At 34.5% G+C, this 22304-nt stretch overlaps 1 protein-coding gene across 3 annotated transcripts in view; it reads left to right on the top strand.

The window, feature by feature from the left end:
* The window catches only part of LOC105150793 (uncharacterized), a 160542-nt gene that overhangs the window by 110967 nt on the left and 27271 nt on the right, over positions 1 to 22304 (top strand). For 2 of the 3 annotated variants that reach the window (XM_011064117.2, XM_087408975.1), the window contains one exon: positions 21150 to 21472. The exons of the other annotated variant lie outside the window; for it this stretch is intronic. The gene's annotated coding sequence lies outside the window, so the exon portion shown is untranslated. The remainder of the gene's footprint in view (positions 1 to 21149; positions 21473 to 22304) is intronic. 3 annotated transcript variants of the gene reach the window in all.

The following is a 22304-nucleotide window of genomic DNA, read 5'->3' on the forward strand; positions in this document are numbered from 1 at the left end:
GACCCGTGACTTAGCTATACTACTGAATCCCTCTTAAAGGTCGCGAACGATGATCTCATGTGAAACTAATTAAGCAATTAGTCAAATCATTCACGATCAAAACGTCACTCTAAATTCATTGTTCCGTACATACCCTTTAAAAATACGCGTGCAATTCGTTTCGCTCGCGAAACATCGAGGCGCGGGCCCCATTATTATCTCCGCCATTCGAAGTCGCTCGCGCTCACGGCGACAATATAATTACTACGTCCCACGCGGGGTCACGTAGGTGTGTAATTAACCTACAACCGACAACGCCATTCCTGCGAAATGGAAGAAATTTAAATACCAATAACCCAGAACGCGCGCGCGACATAGTCTTGGAGGCGACGTGCACAGAACAATTCTTGACGGTCTAACGAGAATGCCAGATGCTCTGGAAAGCTTCATCAGAGCCGTCCTGGAAACTTTATTTTTCCCGGCCTTTTTCGCACAACTCCTCTTTGTCCGTTATTGTCCTTTAACTCTAGTATGGTGTCTCTCGGTGGTGAATCGTTGTTATCGGCAATAATAAATTTGTCGCAAGCTTGATAACGGTAAAATGTTAAAATTTTTGCACACTATTGTATAATCATGTTTTGCATGTGACGCGCTTAGATATATTATTCAGTATTTATATTTACAAAGAACAGTCGGCGAATTAACTCGCAAACCAGTGGCGCGAAACAATAATCAATATATTAGTGCAGGAATTAATTAACATTGACAGAGAAATTATAATATCTCCCTGTTGTCGCCGTAGAGTGTACCGTAAATGAATCGTCGTTATTAATTGCATCAGGTTTAATTAATTGATGTTCACTCCGATGGATCGAAGCTCGTATCGCGCGATTTTTACTCCGAGATAATAGAAGAGGAAGGGAAAAGTAGGACGTTCCCTTATCCGCTTTTAATCTATGATTGAACGCGGTTGTAAACACATTTTTTCGGATTTCCGAGCTGCATATGTATACTATACGCGCGTATTATCTCCACACGTATCGCTGGTATCGCGTGTACGAGTCTGTTTTGCAGGAATTATTTTCAGCGTTAAAGATAGCACACGCGCGCACAGTGCACTGTGGCATGGCGCGTCGAAATTTTAAAACCGACCACAATATCGTTAGTTGAATACAAAAATCACCGGTCCGCAATTTCGCAATTATTATTTAAATTGACAGAAAGTATCCTGCTTTTAATCTTTCACCGCGAACAAATTTTGTGTCGAATATACGAGAGATATTTTATATGAAAAAAAAAGCAATAAATAAGTCGAAATGCATCATATTTTGAATGGACAAATGCGATTTTATAGTGATAGAATACCAGGTTACCTATTTACTCTTTCGATATACGTAATGCATGAAAATAATAATTCAACAAAGAAGAGATGTTAATAATTGTTTATTAATCGTGTAAAATCTAAATCAGTACCTTTTTGAGACTCGATCTCCAGATTTCGGTATCGGCTGCACCAATTTTATTCGAACTGATCGCAATCGAAAGATACCGATAGCATTATATAATAAAAATATTTTTAGATTTTTTATTACGATTTTAATTTCTGAAGTAATTTTAATCTAAAATTTGTTGATGTCAAAACTCCAGATAAAGTTATTAGTGGTAGCTTCGAATTTTTGACAAAGCGGCCCATTTTATATTTTTATGCACTTGACATCACAGCACTATCGCGTCGCTTGATAATTGCATATTAAAATAATGATTAGGAGCACAATTTTTATAGTTATTATTGCTATAATATTAGTATTAATAATTATATTTATAGTTTTAGATTTAAAAAAATTTTTGCTGAAAAAAATATAGATGTAAATATAATTATTACTAATATTGTAGCAGTAATAACTATAAAAATAAAGCTCCTTCAACCATCTGGAGACACGGTAGCTAATTATTTTACTATATTATAATTATAAATGTCAGAAAATTTATTCTCCATACGCAATACTGCCAAATTTTGATCATTTATTTATGTCCTTTGAATGAATTTCTGTCGTAAGTTTTTCTCAACGCGTCGCCAAAATACTCGTTTCGAGAAAGTAAATTATAGGAAGAGATGTGCCAACAGCTAGCTATACTTCCGAAATTTACCCGACGCCCTGAAATGCGTATAAGAGAAGTCGATGTGGCATTATTCGCAGTCATCGATTCCTCTTACGATATCGAGAAAATGAGAAATTGAAAGGATGGGTCAATGATATGCGTTCCTGTCGCGTGGTTTCGACAGGAACTATTTCCCCAGTTTCTCCCCATCCTCTTTCTCGTTCTACATCCGCATCCTAAAGCTATCGTTCCGCTGTGCTGCTTCCATTTATTTTTCGCTATTCAAACCGGGGCGGTTACGTTTTATCACTCGGTTGATAAAATAAGTCGCATGATGTACAGAATGTTGCTAAAATTCTGAATGGCGGATATTCTCTCGTTCGCGATTATATATATTAACATATTGGCGTTCTCGAAATAACCAATTATTTTCGTTGAGAAAACGAGGTTCTGCAAACTATTGCTTCATCGATTCAATGATACGCCTGGAAAGTTAGTCTATGAATTTTGGTAACACCCTGTATAACACCCTCGGCGTGGCAATGCAGCGGGAAACGGGATCGTCGACCTCGTGAAGTTTTGCGATGCTGAAAGTCGGTTGCGGTCGGCGGAGCGCAATAATTGCGGCCCGCCCGTCGAGACGAGCATAGATGCAGATGCGAGCAATCATACGGGGATTTATTAGTTTTCTATAAGATCGAGAGAAAAAAAAAACAATATATACTGCGACCGCGAAATGCCATGAAATGCCGACTAAAGAATCTCGCGACCTGCCGAACTGCAAAACGAGAAATGAAAATCCCCGTCGCCGCGAGTTACGAAATGGAGAATTTGAGAGATGGCTGGCAACTATCGATATTTTACCGAATCAATTTGGTACAGTTAAAATTTTCTTGCATCTTTTTTTTTATACATTTTATTAATATATGCAATATTTCTACATAAAAGAAATAATAGACGTAACAGACGGAAGTGTTTTTTTCCAATTTAAATAGCCTATATCTTCAAAATTTGCGGCGTTTAATTTTAACTAAAAAAAAAAAAACAATAATTTATTTGAATTTTCGTACACACGAATAAATTTCTTGCACTGATAATTTACGCATGGATAATTAATATAATAAAATATTTCTCGAGTATTTCGTGGAATGAAAAAGAAAAACGATACCGTAATTAACAGCGAACTACACAAAGAATAAAGCGCGGTTACATTCGCACTCCCTTATAAATCTTCCGATTTTAATGAGTTCTTTTAAATAGGATCGTTAGACCGGTGGTACCGAGAGTTTAACAAAATTTATGGTATCCGTTGAGGGTTGCGGAAGACGAGAGGGGTACACAAAGGGAGCGCAAAGAAATCGGAAGCCCGAAACGAACAGTTTCCCTCTCGCGTTGTTCCTGGCGATGGAACCTATCGCAAAGGCAATTCGGTGTATTCACGGTCGCTTCCACCGCTAGTTAACCATTGTAACATCCGCGAGAGGGGAATACGTTGTTACACCCCCGACCGCATCCGCACGAACATTCAATCCGCACGCGAAACTTTTCGCGTACCGAACGATCGGACCCTCCAACTCTGCGTAATTCAATTGAAACTGTAGCCGCGATCGAACTATGTAGTCCCGCAATGGCTTGTTGTCGATTAAAAAAGTGGAATGGGAAAGAATAGAGCGAGAAAGACAAAGAGAGAAAGAGGGGGAAAGGGGGGGTAGGAGAGAACGGATGAAGAAGACAAAAAACGAGAAGGATGCGCAACGAAAATTGTAACGAAAAACTTACCACCCCCATATCACCGTCAAGAGCGAACCGGAAAACTCATTCGGTTGAGAAAAGCGATTCGAGATCAAGTTTTTCGTGTCGAATCGATACTTTCGCGACGTAAGATAATGTCCTCATTCGTTTTAATAGCACGAATTGTCAGCAGGACCGAAAAATCGACATCGAAGGCGAAACCGTTAATCAAACCGTGATGCTAAGTTTTTATTTCGATGTGACATTTGTTCTTGCACTACGTGCTTCCAGCGCGTTTTCTGTCTGCGCCAGTACGAAATCAGATAGGTGAAAAAAAAAAAAGGGACATGTTTGTCATAGCGTGACGCGGCGCAATGTGGATATACACTCTGGGGAAAAAAAATTACATTAACGATATATCCCGGATTTTTCATGCTCATCCACTTCAGATTCAAAATTGAAAACCGATTATTAACCGATAAAAACAACTTTTGTTACGATCTTCCATACAGCTCGTTTCCGTGCTCCGGATTCTTTGAATATTTTCACGATATGAATTCTTGAAATATATTCGACAAGAACCATTACCCAACAAATGGATAATGGAAAAAAAACCGGGGCGAGAAAAAAGCGGGAAATTCTAAAAAGAAAAGAGACGTGATCTCTGTAATTGGGTTACTCCGAACATTGTAGATATCATTGCATTGCACTGCTATATTGCTATGCTTTATCGGAAGGTACATATCAATGATGAGTTAAAAACAACAGTGCGACAGAGACAAAATATAAATTTTCATTTTGCATTTCGCTAGCAATGCAATCCTAGTGTCACGAATAAATCCCCGCACGGAGAAAATCTACAGATATAATAAAGCTCCGAATATTATTAACGCCGTGGTACGCCGTGATATACGTAAATAAAATATTCGTATAAATATGCCGGTAAAACGAACGTAAATAGACTCTGCAATCCCGACGATATAATATACTTTTACCTGGATACGTGGAACCCTGTATAATTATAATCAACGAGATGAATCTCAAGATACGTGCACGATCGAACAATAATAAAATCATGCCTGCGATATAACCTTCGCGCTTTTCATATTTTCACCTCCGCGCTAAATGCAGTTCTCTTGTTTCAATATTAATCAATTAAAGAGGTCAAGCTTTAAATATGAAGAATTTTCGTATAAGTTCGACTGCGGTCAAACTTCCAATTTAAATATTAAATATATATCATTTTTTGGATAATAAAAATTCTAAAAATGTGGTATTATATGTTCCTCTGACAAACTTTAATACAGTTAAAAATAATATACTACAATAAATATACGAGACAGAAAAATTCATCATTCTTAATTTATTATATGTGTTTTAATCGAGATATAATTTCAGACATTTCCCGATAATAACTTTTTTTAAGCAATTTATATTCAATTATCTTTCTTTGTAAGATCTTAATGTAATACGTAAGAATTAGATTACATTAAGAATTTTATAGGAAGATTATTTGTTAAAATAATTTTATTTATAATAAAGTTTTTGTTCTAAAATATTTTATTAATTATTAATGATTATTAATGAAATATAAATCGAAGTTATTTATGATTATTAATAAATTAAATAGAAATGTCGCGTCTGAACAAATTTTCGATTTGGCACCGATCAACTGGTGCCTTTTTACAACGCGGACTCAGGAATTTTTTAGTGGGGATGGGTAATTATATATTCGTATTCGTGGCGTGCATGGCCAACTTTGAAATCGCACGAAATACGTATTGTTCACTTCGATCGCGTGATGAAAAAAATGTACGATAATCCGTGATTCCACTTTTGTTACTACTTTGGCTTAACTGTGCATCATGCCTCAGCTGACTCTTCAATTTTTCAAAATGCAATAACGCAAGTTATCGCATTCGCACATGCAAAACGATCAAGACGAATTTCAGAAAGTAGAATGATTGAAGTTTGCTATTACTGAGATCGTTGCATTTTGTTTGAAACACATGGAACGTTTTTTGATAAGTCATTTAAGACGTCACTTGAGTTATATAGTTATACATCTAAATTTCTACACGAAAAGAATAGTTATGCCAAAGTATTTAAAAATCTAGTTAGATACAACTCTGAAAATAGTTTTGTAGTATCAAAATAATTATATAGGACGCTCAAGCAGATTGTTAGAATATTTTTTGCAGCATTGCTCATCATCCTTAAATTTCTTACATAATTATTTTGATGGATTCAACGAAAATTATTTTCAGACAAAATTATTTTCTACGTCTAGCTAAATTTTTAATCTTTCCAACAACTGAAATCTTTGAAAGCGTCATATTTTTATTCTGAATTTTGATAGATGAATTTAAATCTAAAAAAATAAATAAAATACAATCTAAATTTTATGATGGTAAAAATTTGTTGTTGCAGCTTTAAGAAATATACCAGAATTTTTTCAGATTTTTATATAATTCAGGACAATAAAAAAATTTTCTGTATTTCTTAAAGCTTTTTATTATTGACGGAAGAGCTAAAATTCATGGTGCCAGTGAAGGATTAAATATTTCAACAAAATCGTTTTTTTCGTTTAGACTTTTACACTAAACTGCTGCAGAAAATTTTCTTTACATCTGCGCGTTTATTCTATTATCTGACAGTTCATTAATGTATGAATTAATTTATTCCATATCCGCTGGCATCTATTAGTGTTAATCTGTTGAAATGCCTGGCCCAGCACAGTCTGATACGGACACAACGGAATAAAGTGCATTTGCAAATGCAGTCCCATCGGGATGCCCGATCACTTCGCGGTATAATCCAAATTCCTGCATCAGCATCTCGATTCCTATGTAACACCCACGCGTTATCCCCTCATAATGTTCGCAGATTTGTCTTCGTTATCGCGAGCACCATCCATCAACAAAGACATTTGCATGAGTTCGTTGCCCGATAAATGCGGTGAACGATACGCGCGATAGATATCTATGATTATCGATTGTGCGCTTCAGCCGTTCACAAAGTACGTTGATGAGGTGTGCATCGATTTTAGGTGCTAAGACAAACCGGCTCACGCAAATTTTTCGTATTGATCGATCACCGACGAACCCATCGTTGCTAGATAGAACAACTTGAACAGACAAACATAGAAATTCAGTAATACAATTACATTAATGGCCGGTGCTTTAAAAGCGTATCTTGAATAATATTATATGATTATTGATTTATTATTATATTTTAATGAAGCTCTCGAGTACTTAACGCGCGAGTAATCAATAAAATATTTATGCGATAATAAATATCTTATTTTGTCGTTAATAATTATAATAAAACAAATTAAAAGCTCTAAGAGCCGCCTGCAAATTAAAGCTAAACAGATGTACTTGTTGATCATAATTTGAAGTGAAAGAACAGATTTCTTATCAAATGACATTAGTAGTTAAACCTTCATAAATCATGTTTCTAATTTCCTGTCTCACGAGTGATGTGACATTCTCAGGAATGAAAATTGGAAATGAAATTTGGAAATTATGACATTCTCTTAAAATATTTAAAATTCAAAATTATATATTTAAAAGATTGAAAAATATTAGCAATTTAAAACGATGGATAAAATATATGTCGATGATACGTGGATAAATATATTTAATGAAAACTTATAAAAAAATGTATGATGAAATGGAAAATATTATCGCTACTGAAACAAACAGCAGTTTCGACGTAATAATACATTTTACTCTCAAATTTTATAACTGGAAAGGTGTGAAATATATAAAATTAAACGAACATAAAGGATGAAAGGGAAAAAGTCGCGTAGCGCGCGGGTCAAATATTAACATATTAGCGAATTCGTTTTCCTTCAAAGCCGGCCGAAAGGCAAATAATCGCACGAGGTTGTACGGGCGTGGGAGTGCAACGTGGTGTGCGAGCACATAGAAAAGGAACTCTCTCTCTCTCGGAGTATCGAAAAGCAACGTAATATCGCGCCGCTGTACTAGCTCGCGATGGTGTGCGAACTGTGTGTGAGTGTGTGTACATTACTTTGGGGGCGAGCAGCCGGAAACGGTGAGTATCGCACGTGCACCTGTATATATAATCCGCAATATCCCTCGTGTGATATCACTGTCGACAGCCTCGTGTCCATTTACCTATCTGCCTACGCGGATACAGGGTACTCTGGTTTGCGCGGTTCTTTTTCCTTCGTATGCCTTGTGCCCAGTTTAAAACCGAAATACGACTTTTTCCAACCCGAATCGTTTCGCATCAATTCTCGCATTGCTTTTCACGCGTATTATAAAAATGTTATCCGTCGTACGTGATTTTTTTCCCTTTCGCTTCTCTTGTGTCTTTTGCAGCGATACGCACACTCGAAAAAATTGCGGTGTGAACTTAACACCATGCGGTGTCTAGGTAATTCTGATTGTGGTGGTGTTAAATTAACATCGTCATAGTGTGAATTTAAAAACCTATGGTGTTAAAACATGGTGAGAATTATATAGACACCGCGTGGATGTTAAATCCACACCGACCATTTTTTAGAGCGCAGCAATACGAAACCTATCAATCTTTTGACTGCTTTGAGTAATAGATTCATCACGATAACAAAAGAAATGTATTTTTTAACCTTTTTACGGGAGTTTTCCAATAAAGAAATTTAAAGGAGACCTTATTTTTTTAGGCTGACTTTTCGCTAAATTCGATTCTGATCTCAGAATGTGTGCTAAAATTCAAATTTAAAAAATATAATACGAATTTAGATCGAGAATAAATATAATGAAATGAGAGAAATTCTATATTTGATGGAAACAAATCTAAATGCTGAAATACAATCTTGCGTGAACTTATATACATTCTGATTCTACATACTGTCGGAATTCTTTGTCTTAAAACGCAAAATTTCGAACCGCGGTATGCAGAATTAGAATGTAATATAAATTCACACAAGAAATATGTATTTAAGATCCGTTTCGCCAGAATATAGGATTTCTCTCATTTAATTAGATTCAAAAAGTAACATGATTATCGTAAAACTCATTGTCAGTTTTAGAAGGTTCTTGATATCATATTGTATATTGAGTTTAAAAGTGTCCAAGATATCATATGTCTTGATATCATATATTGAGTTTAAAAGTGTCATTTTGAAAGGATAATAATTTACAATGAAGGAAAATCAAGTGTAATATGGCCATAATCAGAGTTTGAAAGTCAAATTAGAAATCAGTTCTAATCACCTGTATAGTACTGATGAGTTTTAAATAAATCGAAACTGATATTATACTTTGCAATTATACTCTCTGCAAAAACTAATCAGAATTAGAAATTTATATTTTCTGTATATAAAAATTAATATTATACACGTATGAAACAGTTCAATAAAGTAAATATTTATATTTAGTAATAATTTTATAGTTTAAATAAAAATTTTCTCATTTTATCTTAATTATTTTTTTAAAAACGTGTTTACTTTGAAATAATTTTTGCTCCAAGTTTTAAATTACCGCAAAACTTTTTGTACATATTACTTTTACACAAAAACAATATAGAAAAATCTGCTTTTTCATAATTTTTATTTTATCAAAAAATTCGCGTAGGTAATATAATATATCCCTAATTCCTCTTACTATAGGATTTCAATATCTGACGATACAAGATCATGTTGCACGTATTTCTTGCACGAAATAATTCAGATCTCTAAGCAAACGCAGATTCGGTATCGGAAGGACTAAATGTTACAGAAGCATTGACCGTCGACTGCAGGCACCCACTAATGCATGCGGATGTGCATATAATGTACGTCTTCGCAGGAAGTTCCGAGAATAGGGAAGCCAAACACATTTTGAACTTCCTTCAGTCCCGGTGCTGTTTTCGGCACGAAATTCCCATTTCCGTTTCTCGCCTGCGGCGCACTGTCGCGAGTGAAAAGTAAAAAGTTAAAGTTAAGTAGAGTATCATCGTATAGCTAATTCGCATTACAGATTCCCAAAGGAGTTAATCGTCCACTCTCTACTCAGTATCTCTCGCTTCAGTATCGTTATTATTCCTGTTTATCGAAAATACGAGCGTTATCTTAAAACGCATTAAACCGAGTTCGAAGGTGGAACGACGATGCAGAAAGTGACTCTGCTTTATTCCACGAGAAATCGCGATTTCTCCTCGGGTTTCTCATTAAAGATAATCGTTCTAAATGCGAACGTCGCCGCTGTCGTAGGACGCCGTTCCGTTCGTCCCGCATGGATTAAGATTAATTTACTGAAGACGTGATGTTGAATCCGTGGGTGGGAAAGTCGTGCGAGTACTTTTAGTAAAATCACGGCACGTTCTTTAACAAGACGAACAGATTGCGAGCCGACGAGTATATTCGGTACGGCGACACTGCGGACAAGTGTTAATAAATCGTGAAATGTAAACGAAGTTTAATAGACTAAATAACTAAATAACATATCCGTAAGCTGTAACGCGGACGGTTGAAATCGATACCTCCCAAGCAATTCGCATATAACTTCTGATCTATTAAACGCTTTACGGTAGTTTAGCAATTTAGCACCGTGAAGGTATGTATTCCGCATATATCGAGCTACCATATCTTGGAATATATGTAGTCAGTTAAACGGGTCTATAATCCTTCGTCTCTTCGTCCTGTCTCTAACGTCTGTACAACATCTTAATATCTGAATATTCAAATATCCCAAGTGCCTCAAACTACGTCCGTAGTACGGAAAATCTAAAGATCTGCCAAGACACAGATCGAAAACGTGCATTAAAATCTATTAAAACAATGTATTTAAGCTATTCTTGGTTAGAATAAACGATTATTATCGAAATATAGTCCAAATTTTCCGGAATCTAAATTTCTGTTCGAAAGATTCCTATTTCTAGATAATATCTAATATCTTTACAATATTCATCAGTTTCAAAGATTATTATTTGAGTAGCCCATATCTAAAAGCAGCCAAAAATATTTAAAAGTATAACGAAATAAATTGTAGAATTCTAAATTGCTTAATTCCGTGATTACAAATTGAACGGTTTAAAAATGTGTGAAACAGTTACAAATTCTATGAAATCAAAAGAGAAAATAGGTCAAGTTGCAAAAAAAAAGTTAGTCTTTATTTTGTGCCATTACTAATTTTTTTATTTTTATTTATTATTTTTTTATAAAACTTTTTTTGCCAATTTTTCATTTGTATTTAATATTTTATTTATTTTTTATTTGAATTTCGCATAAAGATAAAATAGGAAAAGACATTGTATTTTTCCAACAAATAACTAAATATGGCGTTTAATATAGTATGTAAATTTCGTTTTATATTCATAGGATAATAAAAACGCTTCAAAATCATAAAAAAAAATTCTATTAAATTCAGAAATCTATTCTAAGAGTTAATTTCGTCTATACAGAAAATAAAAATAGCGAACTTTTTAGTTCCAAAATCAACTAAATCCAACTACAAAACCAGTCGAGTGCATTGTATTTTAATAAATAGAAATTGTATTCTTCATACCACATTTATACGTTTTATTAACTAAAACAATTTTTGAATTTTTTTAAATTTTTAAAAAAAGGTCATATTGATGGCTTGAATGAAAAAATTCAAGTTTTTTCACGCTTTTCCCAAACAAAAATTTTAAGACTTTAAGCTACTTATTTAACAATTCCTGTTCTACTTTATTCGAATATTTATCTCATTTGATTTAAATACGAATTGATCCCATTACTAACTATCTATTCTGGTGTATTTTAAAAACCCTATTTTTAATTCAACGTACATATTTATAAAATTCAACAGTAAAGAAAGTAGATATCAATATCACTCAGATTGAAAATAGTTTAAGCGAAGACTGTAGTTTGAAGACTGCAGGACCTCGATATTTTATCGAGAAAATATCGGTTCCGAAGACACACGAATGCACCGGACAAAATATCTGCGGTGAAAAGGATATCCGGTGGTTACCCTGTACAGCAAGATCTTTGGTATCTTCGTGCAATGCATCGTCATTTCTTTCTCCGAGTGAAGTTAATAACTCGATTAATCGATGGCGCGGATATGCACAGCGGAGCTCGCGCGTTTGCAAATGCGAACTGCCGATTTGTCGATCGGAGACCAAATCGAATACTCAATTAGGTTCGAGCAGTTTTCCAATAGTTCTGACTTCTGAATAGAGGGTCGACCCGCCCTATCTGAGTCTCCTTCGGACCGTCTGAATAGATCAAACTATTTCGAGTGGGCGTGGGTCGAGTTCAAATATTCGTGGTCGCATCAACGAACGCATTTCCATGTCCTGCCTTCTGAGAGATAAATACATAATCGATATCTAACTGCATTATCTCGCGCGAGGTTTACGCAGATGCGCTCCGTATAATTATCACAGCTTTGTACGATACATCGGATATTTGCGTGTGTAAAAAAATCCTTATCGTCTGAAGGAAATGAAATTGCAGCGAGCTAATCTCGCGAAGCCAACGGGTCGCGCTTTCGGAAGGGTCAACGTTAAATAAACCATACGTTTACCACGAATAATTCCCTTGTTTTCGTGCGCGCGAGCGCAAATACGCGCACGTTGCAAACAACAGCGGCGCGGCCTCGTGAAGAGCGAGCGCGATGAAACGAAATATCGCAATGCAGATACAAAAAGCCGCTCGGTGTTTCGTTGGCTGTAATTTTCTCGGCTGAAAGCTCGAGAAGAATCTCGAATCCGTTGTCACTAATTTCAAAACATGTTTGGGAGCATCGAAGCGGTGAACAGATACGCTCGATGACCGCAGAATTCGTTATAAGCGTTATCATCGGTATCACGTGACGCTCCAAAAAGTTCGCTGAATTCGGTAAAAGCGAATTTTCGAATAATACAAAGAGCTTGACGAGACGTAACGTCGGTACAATTATTTAATTGCAACGCTAAATTATCTATTTCTTATTGAGAGAAAACTTTTTGGGAAGGAAAGAACGGTTTTGCTGAAGTATTTAAAAAATTTAATTAGATACAAAAGGATATCGAAATAGATTGTGTTTATTAGTAAAGTGCAATTCTTAATTTGCGAGAAGAGGATGTCTTTTTAGAAGATCTATGTTCAGTATCTAATGTAAAGATTTATTATTTCAATGTTAATTATTGAAGAGCATTGTCAATTTTGTAAATAGAGATTAGTTAGAGAAATCCCTTAATCTATCATTTGCTAAAATTTTTACTTTCTTTAACGGCAAATGTCTCAATCTTTGCTACACGATATGCGGCTCATTTACAGTTAAGGGGTTGAATTGCGAAAGAAAGGATAACTTAAATCCTTTATATTAGAGGCATTTTTAGTTTTTATGTAACTGCGATCTTCCATTCGTTCCATAACTAGTAATTTTCGAGGAACAGGCGTTATAGACAAGAATGTAATCGCGATGGAGGCGCGCAACACAAAGGCTTCCGTGGTATGCCAGCTACCAAACAACTGCAATTTTCCCTCTCGGAAACCCGCTTTGCAGCTCGCGATTCGTAAATATTTACGGCGGAGAAACGTAGGTCGCATGCATCTCAACATCGAGTTAATAAAATTCATTGCCTTCGACGGCGACAAATCCCGTTCATTTTCCCGGTGATTCGTTTATCTTCAGTGCATCGTACATTTTCCATCTCAAAACGCAATTTTATGGATATAAGCGTGTTGCCGCATTTATCTACAGCGAGCTGATCAAACGATATTACATGGGTACAAAGCATTTCCCTGGCATTACGAATTCCCTGATTTATATAAAATTGTTCAGGATCTTCTTTTAAATCTCGAAAATATCATAATTAGAAAAATTCCGATCCGATAAGCATGAGAAACATAATGACATTTGAGTGAAAGCTCGCATTGACTCATATTTCAATTTTAAAAATTCTTTATGAATCCGAGAATAATAGCTAGTTTTTTTGTTGCGTAACGATTACATGAGGTAATTTTTGTACTTCAATTTTAAGTCATTATTATATTAATATTATAATACTTCAGCTAACTTACTTAATAAAATTATCTGTATCTCTAGTTGATTTTTAGATATTTCAGCAAAATCGTTATTTCTATATATATATATAATATTAATTGTTTTACAATTTATATACATAAATATTTGAAATCATTTATGTATACAAGATTTACTAAATATTTTCTTAAAAAGATAAAAGAAGAAATAGAAGTGGAATCTTAGTAAAGAAAACTACCGACTATATTTATTTTCTTTCTACTAGGATATAAAAATCATCTCAGACGATTATTCCCAGGATTAAAAACAAATTTAAAATCTTTCTTTATATAATAAACGAGTTTTATTAACGAAAAAGAAACTCTTATAATCTTATAAGTATTTTAGAGATTCTTGTAACGTAAAAATTATATTACATATAATTGTTATGTTAAGATATGCATCGAATGTTTTGTAAAGTAGAGGGCAGTTAAGTGGCAAACGCTTCAGAATCAATATACCTATCTCCACGAAAGTTTTCTCACTGCAAGATTAACGATTTCACTTGCAGTTGCACTATTTTCTGCGTGTGCGACGAGAAGGGCGAGTACGTAGGAAATCGAGAAACGATAAGCATCTACCGAAAAGCCGGATGTGATAAACGCGAAGTCGGAAAGGGCGCCGGATAATTAGAAAGACTATCTTGGGAAAAGATCCTACCTTATGCACATTAATTATTTCCCCTTATCCTATCCATCCTTTTAGGCGAATAAAATCTGATTAAAACAGCCAATCTCGACTCCACGGACATGGAACTAACGAAAAATGGCGTAAACGAAGGAACAAACGAGGAGAAAGAGACGGATCTGTCGAAAAAACGGAGCAAATTGAAATGGAAGAGAAAAGAATCGCGGTTGTAAAAGAAATGAAAAGTAGAGAATCTGAGAGGGGAGGGGAGGGGGGAGAGAAAGATGGAATTTACAGCGGAAACCGAAATAGATGCACCACTTCTCGCACAAAGTTCCCGAATTCCGCGCGTCGCAGAACTTGTGCTTTAGAAGCCATCTCAATCTGCGCAACAAATTTTAATCAAGATAAATATATCTATTGCCACATTCCGAGAAACATGATAATTTAAATTAGGAATCGAGATTGCGCAAATACGCGCAGAAAAAGAAAGTTAATTTTATATCTATATTTGGGAATCCCCCATAAGATTTTTATGGCTCAGTTTACAGTAACAATAGTTTCAAGGAAAAAATTAACATGTGATTAATATCTATTTATAATCTATATTATTAAAATATAGAATATTTTTATAATAAATATTAGTAGCAGGAATATTCTATTATTATAGTATTGCTCCATTATTTGTATAAGGATTCGTGTTTGCGGCCAACTAAAATTACACAATTATGCTCGGTCATGCTCTATTATGTTTCGACACAATGCTTATAGGAATTTCTTTGTAAATTTCCTTAAAAATAGCGTTCCATGTTTAAGAACTAAATAATAAAACTGCTTTAGAAGCATTGTACTCGTTTTCACAGTGCGAAACTGCATAATTAATCTTCTAAATTATTATATTTATTGCCGAACCTCTTTTCACAGAAAACTCTTTAACGTTATTAAGTTTCGCGTATAATTTAAAATTCATAATATTCTATTTACGTTTCCCATAATATTATACTTTCTTGCTGCTTCATGAAATAAAGTATTTAAGCAAACAACAATGTTTAATATTCTGATAAACGGGTAGACAATCGAGCTTGATAACGAATTTACAACCGACACACAGTGCGCAAGTATAATATTTTCTGCATTAGAAGCTTTCAGACAATGCTGAAAAAAACCGAGAACGTGCTTGAAACCATTTTCCCTGAACACAATCGGTCACGGCCATATAATTGGTTAACTTACGTTTACATCCGCGCAGCAGCCTGTTAATTTCTATCCATCGTTGAGCCGCGAGGTAATGGAAACTATAATTCCCGACCTGTTTCGACGATCACGTACTATGCCGCGACGACATTAGAATCTGGTAAAAGAGCAACTCGATATGTACCGCGTGTTGACCTAAATCTCTGAAATACGATTCACTCTTCGCGATAGCCATCATCGTTTCAACCTTTCAACGAAGTTGTCGAGTTTTGAAAGAATTTCAACCCTTACATTCGTGAGATGTTAGACACGACGTGATTAAATAACAAAATAACACTTATAAAAAGATAGTGTTATTGATTGCGAAGAAATTGTTGTCAGATAGATACGTATTAATATTGAATGTTAAAATAAAAAAAATAAAGAAAATATAAAATAGATATTAATAATAAAATTAATGATAAAAAGGTAAAGATATTAACAATAGTACCTTTTTCAGTTTTTATTTTTTTACACACAGTCTTTAATATTTTTTGAAGGGAATAGAATAGAGCATTAACTATAATAATTTATAAAACTTTCTGTGCCAACTATAATAATTTATAAAACTTTCTGTGCCAAATTAAAATATATGTCAAAAACGGTAAAATAATAGAAAAAATTATTTTCTCTTTAATTACTTACGTAATATTTACCGGCAAAAATAAACAGACGTTACTAAATGTAAGAGTAAACATCAAAAGACGTATTAAATCAGACATCTCCAAGTACCGCCATCTGAATTCATGATGAAGAACCGTGAAGAAACGCAAGACATTCTTCTTGTGCGATAAAGATGAATAACGTTTTGCATAGTAAACGTATTAAACGTATTAAAAATAGATTCTGGTTAATAAAAAAAACACAAAAAGCTGATTTTTTTTTAATTTATAAGTCAATTCATGCTTCATAATTAAATAATTTCTAAAATATTTTGTTAGATAGATTGATGAAATGCGAAATAAAATATTATATATTCAGATATAAATGTTTGTGATCTCATTTAGATAGTAAATAAAAGAGGCAGAAAGAATTGGGAACAGCTTAGATTTATTTGCTTCGGGGCATACTATAATATAACCACGTTATTTTGAAGAAGAACGTCATCGTTCTCCATCGTGTCACGTTCTCGAAACCGGCAAAATCGAAAATCGGTTCGCGATAAGCATTTCGGGCCGTATGATATCGTCGACAAAAGTGATTTGAATTCCTTTACGCCTTTACGGATTTTATTCGCACGAGCTACGACACGCGCTTATCCCTATTTCTCCAGTTTTCATCTCGCGAGGAGAAGCAATCTTGGCAGTCACGTCGCCCGTTATTCGATCTCGACCAAACGAAGTCGAGGCACGGAGTGCCTCGAAACCTTTGTCGATCGACTTGGCTTGAACTAGCGGCCGAAACTGCCAAAATTGGACCACTCGCGAGCCATTATTGGCACGTCGAATGGGGGTAGTTCGGAGGTATCGAATCAATTGCGATATAGCAACCAGTGAAAGCCAAACTTTATTCGCTTCCATTATTACAAATTAATTTATTATTAATTTTTTATATCGAATTAAATTAATATAATCGATATTGACGCACACAATATAAAATACATATTTAATTTATATTTCCTCTCTAAAGAAACATCGAGAAAACGATTCTCTTAGACACAAAATGTACGTATATCAACCTAAACAAATATACACAAAATATACATGCATCAATCCAAACAAACATACATAAAATACGTAATGGAAAGAAAGTATTTTGTATGAGAAAAAAGATTTTAAATAAATAAAAAGTTTAAATAATTTTCGATGTTGTTGTATGAATTAATTTTGGAAATTTTATAATTAATATAGAGAATAAATGAATTATTCTTTTCGTTAAACTTATTCTACGGTTTTTGCTCTTTCATAATAATTCTCTTTTTCCCTGTTTATACTATACATTTTTGGTCAGTCTGTTATAACGAATCCCAGTTTTTCTACATATTTTCTTATATTTATTATTTTCTGTTCTTACATTTATTACATATTTTTTTTATATTCATTATCACAGTAGTATGGAAACAATATGCCGTGCGAATCAGAATAGAAAAGTTCTCGTATATCTTGAAGGAAGCATGATGTAACATTTATGTAACATAGTGAACAAAAAGAAATGAGTCACTACCACCTACGAAAGCTATAACATTTACCTATATTATAAACAAGAAACGAAATGAAAATAACCGTGATTCGCTTCGCGCATCTCGTGATACTTTTGCGAGAGAAGATTCGAAATTAATTGACTCTCCACACACACGACTGTGTGCGACGATAGGTCTGTTGGACTCATTTAATTATAATTCTCTTTGTCAAAAATGTCAAACAATTTAATTTTCTTTATTCTTATTAAAATATACTCAGTATCTATTTATTTTTATATATGAATTATATCATTTTGCTTCCTAGAAATTAATTTATGCTTTTTAATTAACATAAATGAGTTTTACAGACCCAATGTCAACAACTATTATTATAGATCAACTTTGGAGAGTTAAGATTAATAAATAGAGATTAATAAAGTTTTATCAGAAATTTTGAAAGCAAAATTGTCTGGTGGGAAATCGAATTCACGTGTCTCCTTTAAAATAAATTCGCCAAGTTTCCTGTATTTCCGTTGATAATTCATGCACTCGCCACGAAAGAGTTAAATTACACCTTTTTCCAGAAAACTTTTGCCGCGGTTTTGTCTCTCCCGCCTCGTTTCTCCGAGAGGATCGGGAGGAACCTTTACTTTACGAGAAAGTTCGTTCGCACAAAGCGTATTTGAGCAAAAGGGGACGAGCGATCTTGAAAGCAAAAATGTTGTAATCATGAGATGGTCTTTTCAGCTTTTGCATTAAATAGAAATTTATTCTCCTCTTTGGCACATGCGAGAAGTGAACAAGCCGAGTTTCGGTGGATACAAGTTTCATTGGATTGCTATTAATTTATCTATTCGCGGTGACCGCTGAAAGATTAATAAGCTCTAAAACTACTTTGTAAATCTAATTCTACATTTAAATAATCGATTACCGTTTCCTTCCGGTGCAACGAGATTATCTTTGCGTTAATTCAAAAGCTAAATTAGATTTCGATAGACGCTTTGACAAATAATTTTTTCCTTATTGATATCACTAGAAGCATGAAGAAAACAATCGCCTCGTCAAACAATCGCCGCATAATGCAGAAGTGTCACGGTGAACGGTTGCAGCATGGATGTCGTGCGAAAGCGGAACTCGCGCGTTATCCTCGAAAAGGTCTCTAAGCTGGCGTAGCACGGAACCGTTAATTAAAGGGAATAGAATTAATGTGCTTCTGTGCAGCGGGAGCTTACGGTAGTACCCGAGGTCTCCGTTTAGGCAGAATCGAGACGCCGCACCATCTGTAGATCTCGCGGTTAGGCCCTCCCTCTTCCTCTCGTGTGATGCACGAGATATATACATAGCCCCGTAGTTTGCGACCTTATTTCTAATGACGGATATCCCAGCTCCAAAGACCGCAACGAGGAATTAAACGCGAGACGGGAAGGAGGTGAAGGGGGAAGGATTAATCTTCGATCCGTCAGAGACGTCTAGCCTACGTTGTTCTTGCAATATCAAATAAATTGTTTTCAACGCAGAAATGACTTTATCGGGCGATCAGACTTGCGCTCGTTAACGTGTCTGGGTGGTGCCTACCGCCGAGAGACGAAAGCAATAATATTATTGCCCTCGATATTGGTCCTCAGGCACAAACAATGGTAGGTGTACGAATGAGGAATTAGAATTAGAAATTACTCGATGACTCGATCGCTTACTCATCTACTGAATATTGAAACGCCATTATCATAAGCGATCAGACGATAATGACTTGCTTGTGTGAGTTGCGCCCCTACGGCCTGTAGGTTGGACAAAATCGATTACGGTCCTGGACACCAGTAAATATAACTATACATATTGATCACTACTCGACGAAATTTCGACGAAGCTTTCCATTTTTTGTGGAAATAATAAAAACAAACAGTACATATTTAATCGTTATATGAAATGTCACAAATGCAAATGCATGAATGCTAGATAAATATCACTTAGGAAAAAACTATAATGTATACAGTTTCGCAAGACAAGTTGTGTATAATTAGATAAATTAAAACATTACAACGCGCTATTCACAATATGTTGATTCAAAACTTTATCTTAAGCAACCAGTTTTCTTAACACTATAATTTTACTAATTTTCGCGTTGCAGTACAATTGATGCAGAATATTGGAATTTCGTATATTCACAGAGGCATTCACTCAGAGAAAAACTTTGTGGTAATAATTATAAAGATGACTAAATATATAAGTTTCAAATACTTTTGACGTTAAAATGATGACAAATGTCGTCAGTTTGTTTGCTGGGTAATTGAATAATTATTTTATGAATATACTTATTTTTGAATATACTGTTTTGTATAGCTATTGAAACCATAAAATAATTTCTTCAACTATATATATATATATATATATATATATATATATATATATATATATTAATTTTACATATAAAGCTTGTTATATTACTGTTATAATAGTTGCTATCACTATGTCTTTTTCTCTGAGTGTAATGCCATCTTCTTTCCCCTATTATGATTGAATGACTATGTTTTACCAGCATAATATGGATTGCGATGAAATATCTGAAGCACTGTGTATACTCATCAAACTGCAATCAACGTAAAAAAGGATATATATATATATATATATATATATATGAGACTGGCACCGCACGAAATTTGACTAATTGACAATTGATTGCAATTAGTAAACTTGATAGAAAGTATATTTGCAGTTGTGCCATTAATAATTTATTTTGATGTTCAATTTTCTTTGATAAGCAGACTGTTTTTGATTATTAATTTTTTCCACAAGAGAAAACAATATGTTTTCCGTGAAAGGATTGCGCGATATTTTTCTTATATGAATTGCAAAAACTAGGACACAGTGCAGCTGAGGCAGGTAGAAACATTATATCGGCCTTTGGAGGCCTCTGTTAGCAAAAGGACTATTCAGTGGTTCAAAAAACTTGTTCTGGGAATTTGAATTCTTTTAAAATGAACCCCATAGGAAATACAAATCAATTTTAAACAAGGATTCATCCTTGAAAACGCCAAATTTTTTAATAAACATGGTGTACATAATTTAATATTTTACATTAAGAAAAACGATTAATAATGCATCTTATTTAAATCAAATTTTTTTTTTTTTAATATAATATATTATCTTAATCTGTAAAGATTTATCTGATAATTTTATGTAATACATATAATACTAATACATTATTCTTCAGAATATCATTTACTAATTGTTGTCTTTTGTTAATACACTCTCTCTACAAAATACTTATTAAGATCTCAATTTATCAAACGTGACCAACTAGTCTATCATTTCCAGATGATCCATCATGTCGATAAATCACTTTATCATGAAGAAACTTTATTATATCTTTGAAGTTCCAAAGGATACCATACGGTGGAGGGACCACGCGATCCGACCTGTCCGAACATCGTCATTTCTAGCAGAACGCACCACGTTCACCTGACACTTCCTCCCTCCAACGTTCCCTCTCGGGTTCATGAACCCTTCTCGTTTACTCACCGTCGCCTTCTTACTCTCTTCATGCCAGCCGGGAAGGAGAAGGACGGAGAGGGAGTTATAGGATGAATCAGAGAGGGACGGTGGAACTGTCAGTGCTGCATTGGTCCTCCTCGCGTAAAGACGGGCCACGGATCATCTGTGATTACCTCGTGTGCAGAGTCCTTTCCCGCAGACAACGGTGAGTGCATTCTCTCTCTCTCTCTTTCTCTTTCTCCCTTTCGCTTGTATCACATCGGCGCTGTTGCTCATACATTTTGTTCGCTATCTAGTTCAGCGCTAAGTAGATTCTGCCTTATCGTGCCGCATCAATAATGCAGCAGACGCAAACATAGGACGAAACGATGCTGTGCGAGTTACATGTTGGAACGTCAAAAAGATTGTCAAAACAATCCAATCCGATCTTTTTGGTTTGATGCTTTGTATAGATTTGTTCCACAGAACCATTGAACTTTCTTATGCTGACGAATATTTTTTGAAATAGACTTCTTTTGAACGAAAATATCGAGGTATCTAGAAAAGATTTTTCGATACCAATACTTTTAGATCATATTTTTCCGTAAAAATCACTTAATTAATCGTCCATATTGCTAGTAACATTGATATTTCTTCGAAAAATATCAATCAAATTTTGCAAGCCACTTCAATGCTCATTAATTTATCACGGGATAAATTAATACTGTTCAAAATTAGTTGTGGGGCGTTCTGGTTTCCCAGCTTTCTTTAACAATATTTTATAACGATTTTCAGCATGGTTAACGCGTAACTAATAATAAAGTCATTGTTTTGTTCATTCTTTTCCCAAAATTATAATTAATGAGATGATGTGAAAGTATCACTAAATTATTAAATTTAATTTAAGCAAATATTTATTATGAGCGCAACAAAACAATGGAGCGCTGTTTTGATAACCTGCCCTTTAATGCTCGCAAAACAATAGATACATGAATATACATTATTACAGGTTTATCGTCATAATTGAGATAAAACGAATACCTTGCATTTTAAGATAT

The sequence above is a fragment of the Acromyrmex echinatior genome, chromosome 8 (assembly GCF_024713525.1).
Source record: "Acromyrmex echinatior isolate Ae372 chromosome 8, ASM2471352v2, whole genome shotgun sequence".
Classification (NCBI taxonomy): domain Eukaryota; kingdom Metazoa; phylum Arthropoda; class Insecta; order Hymenoptera; family Formicidae; genus Acromyrmex; species Acromyrmex echinatior.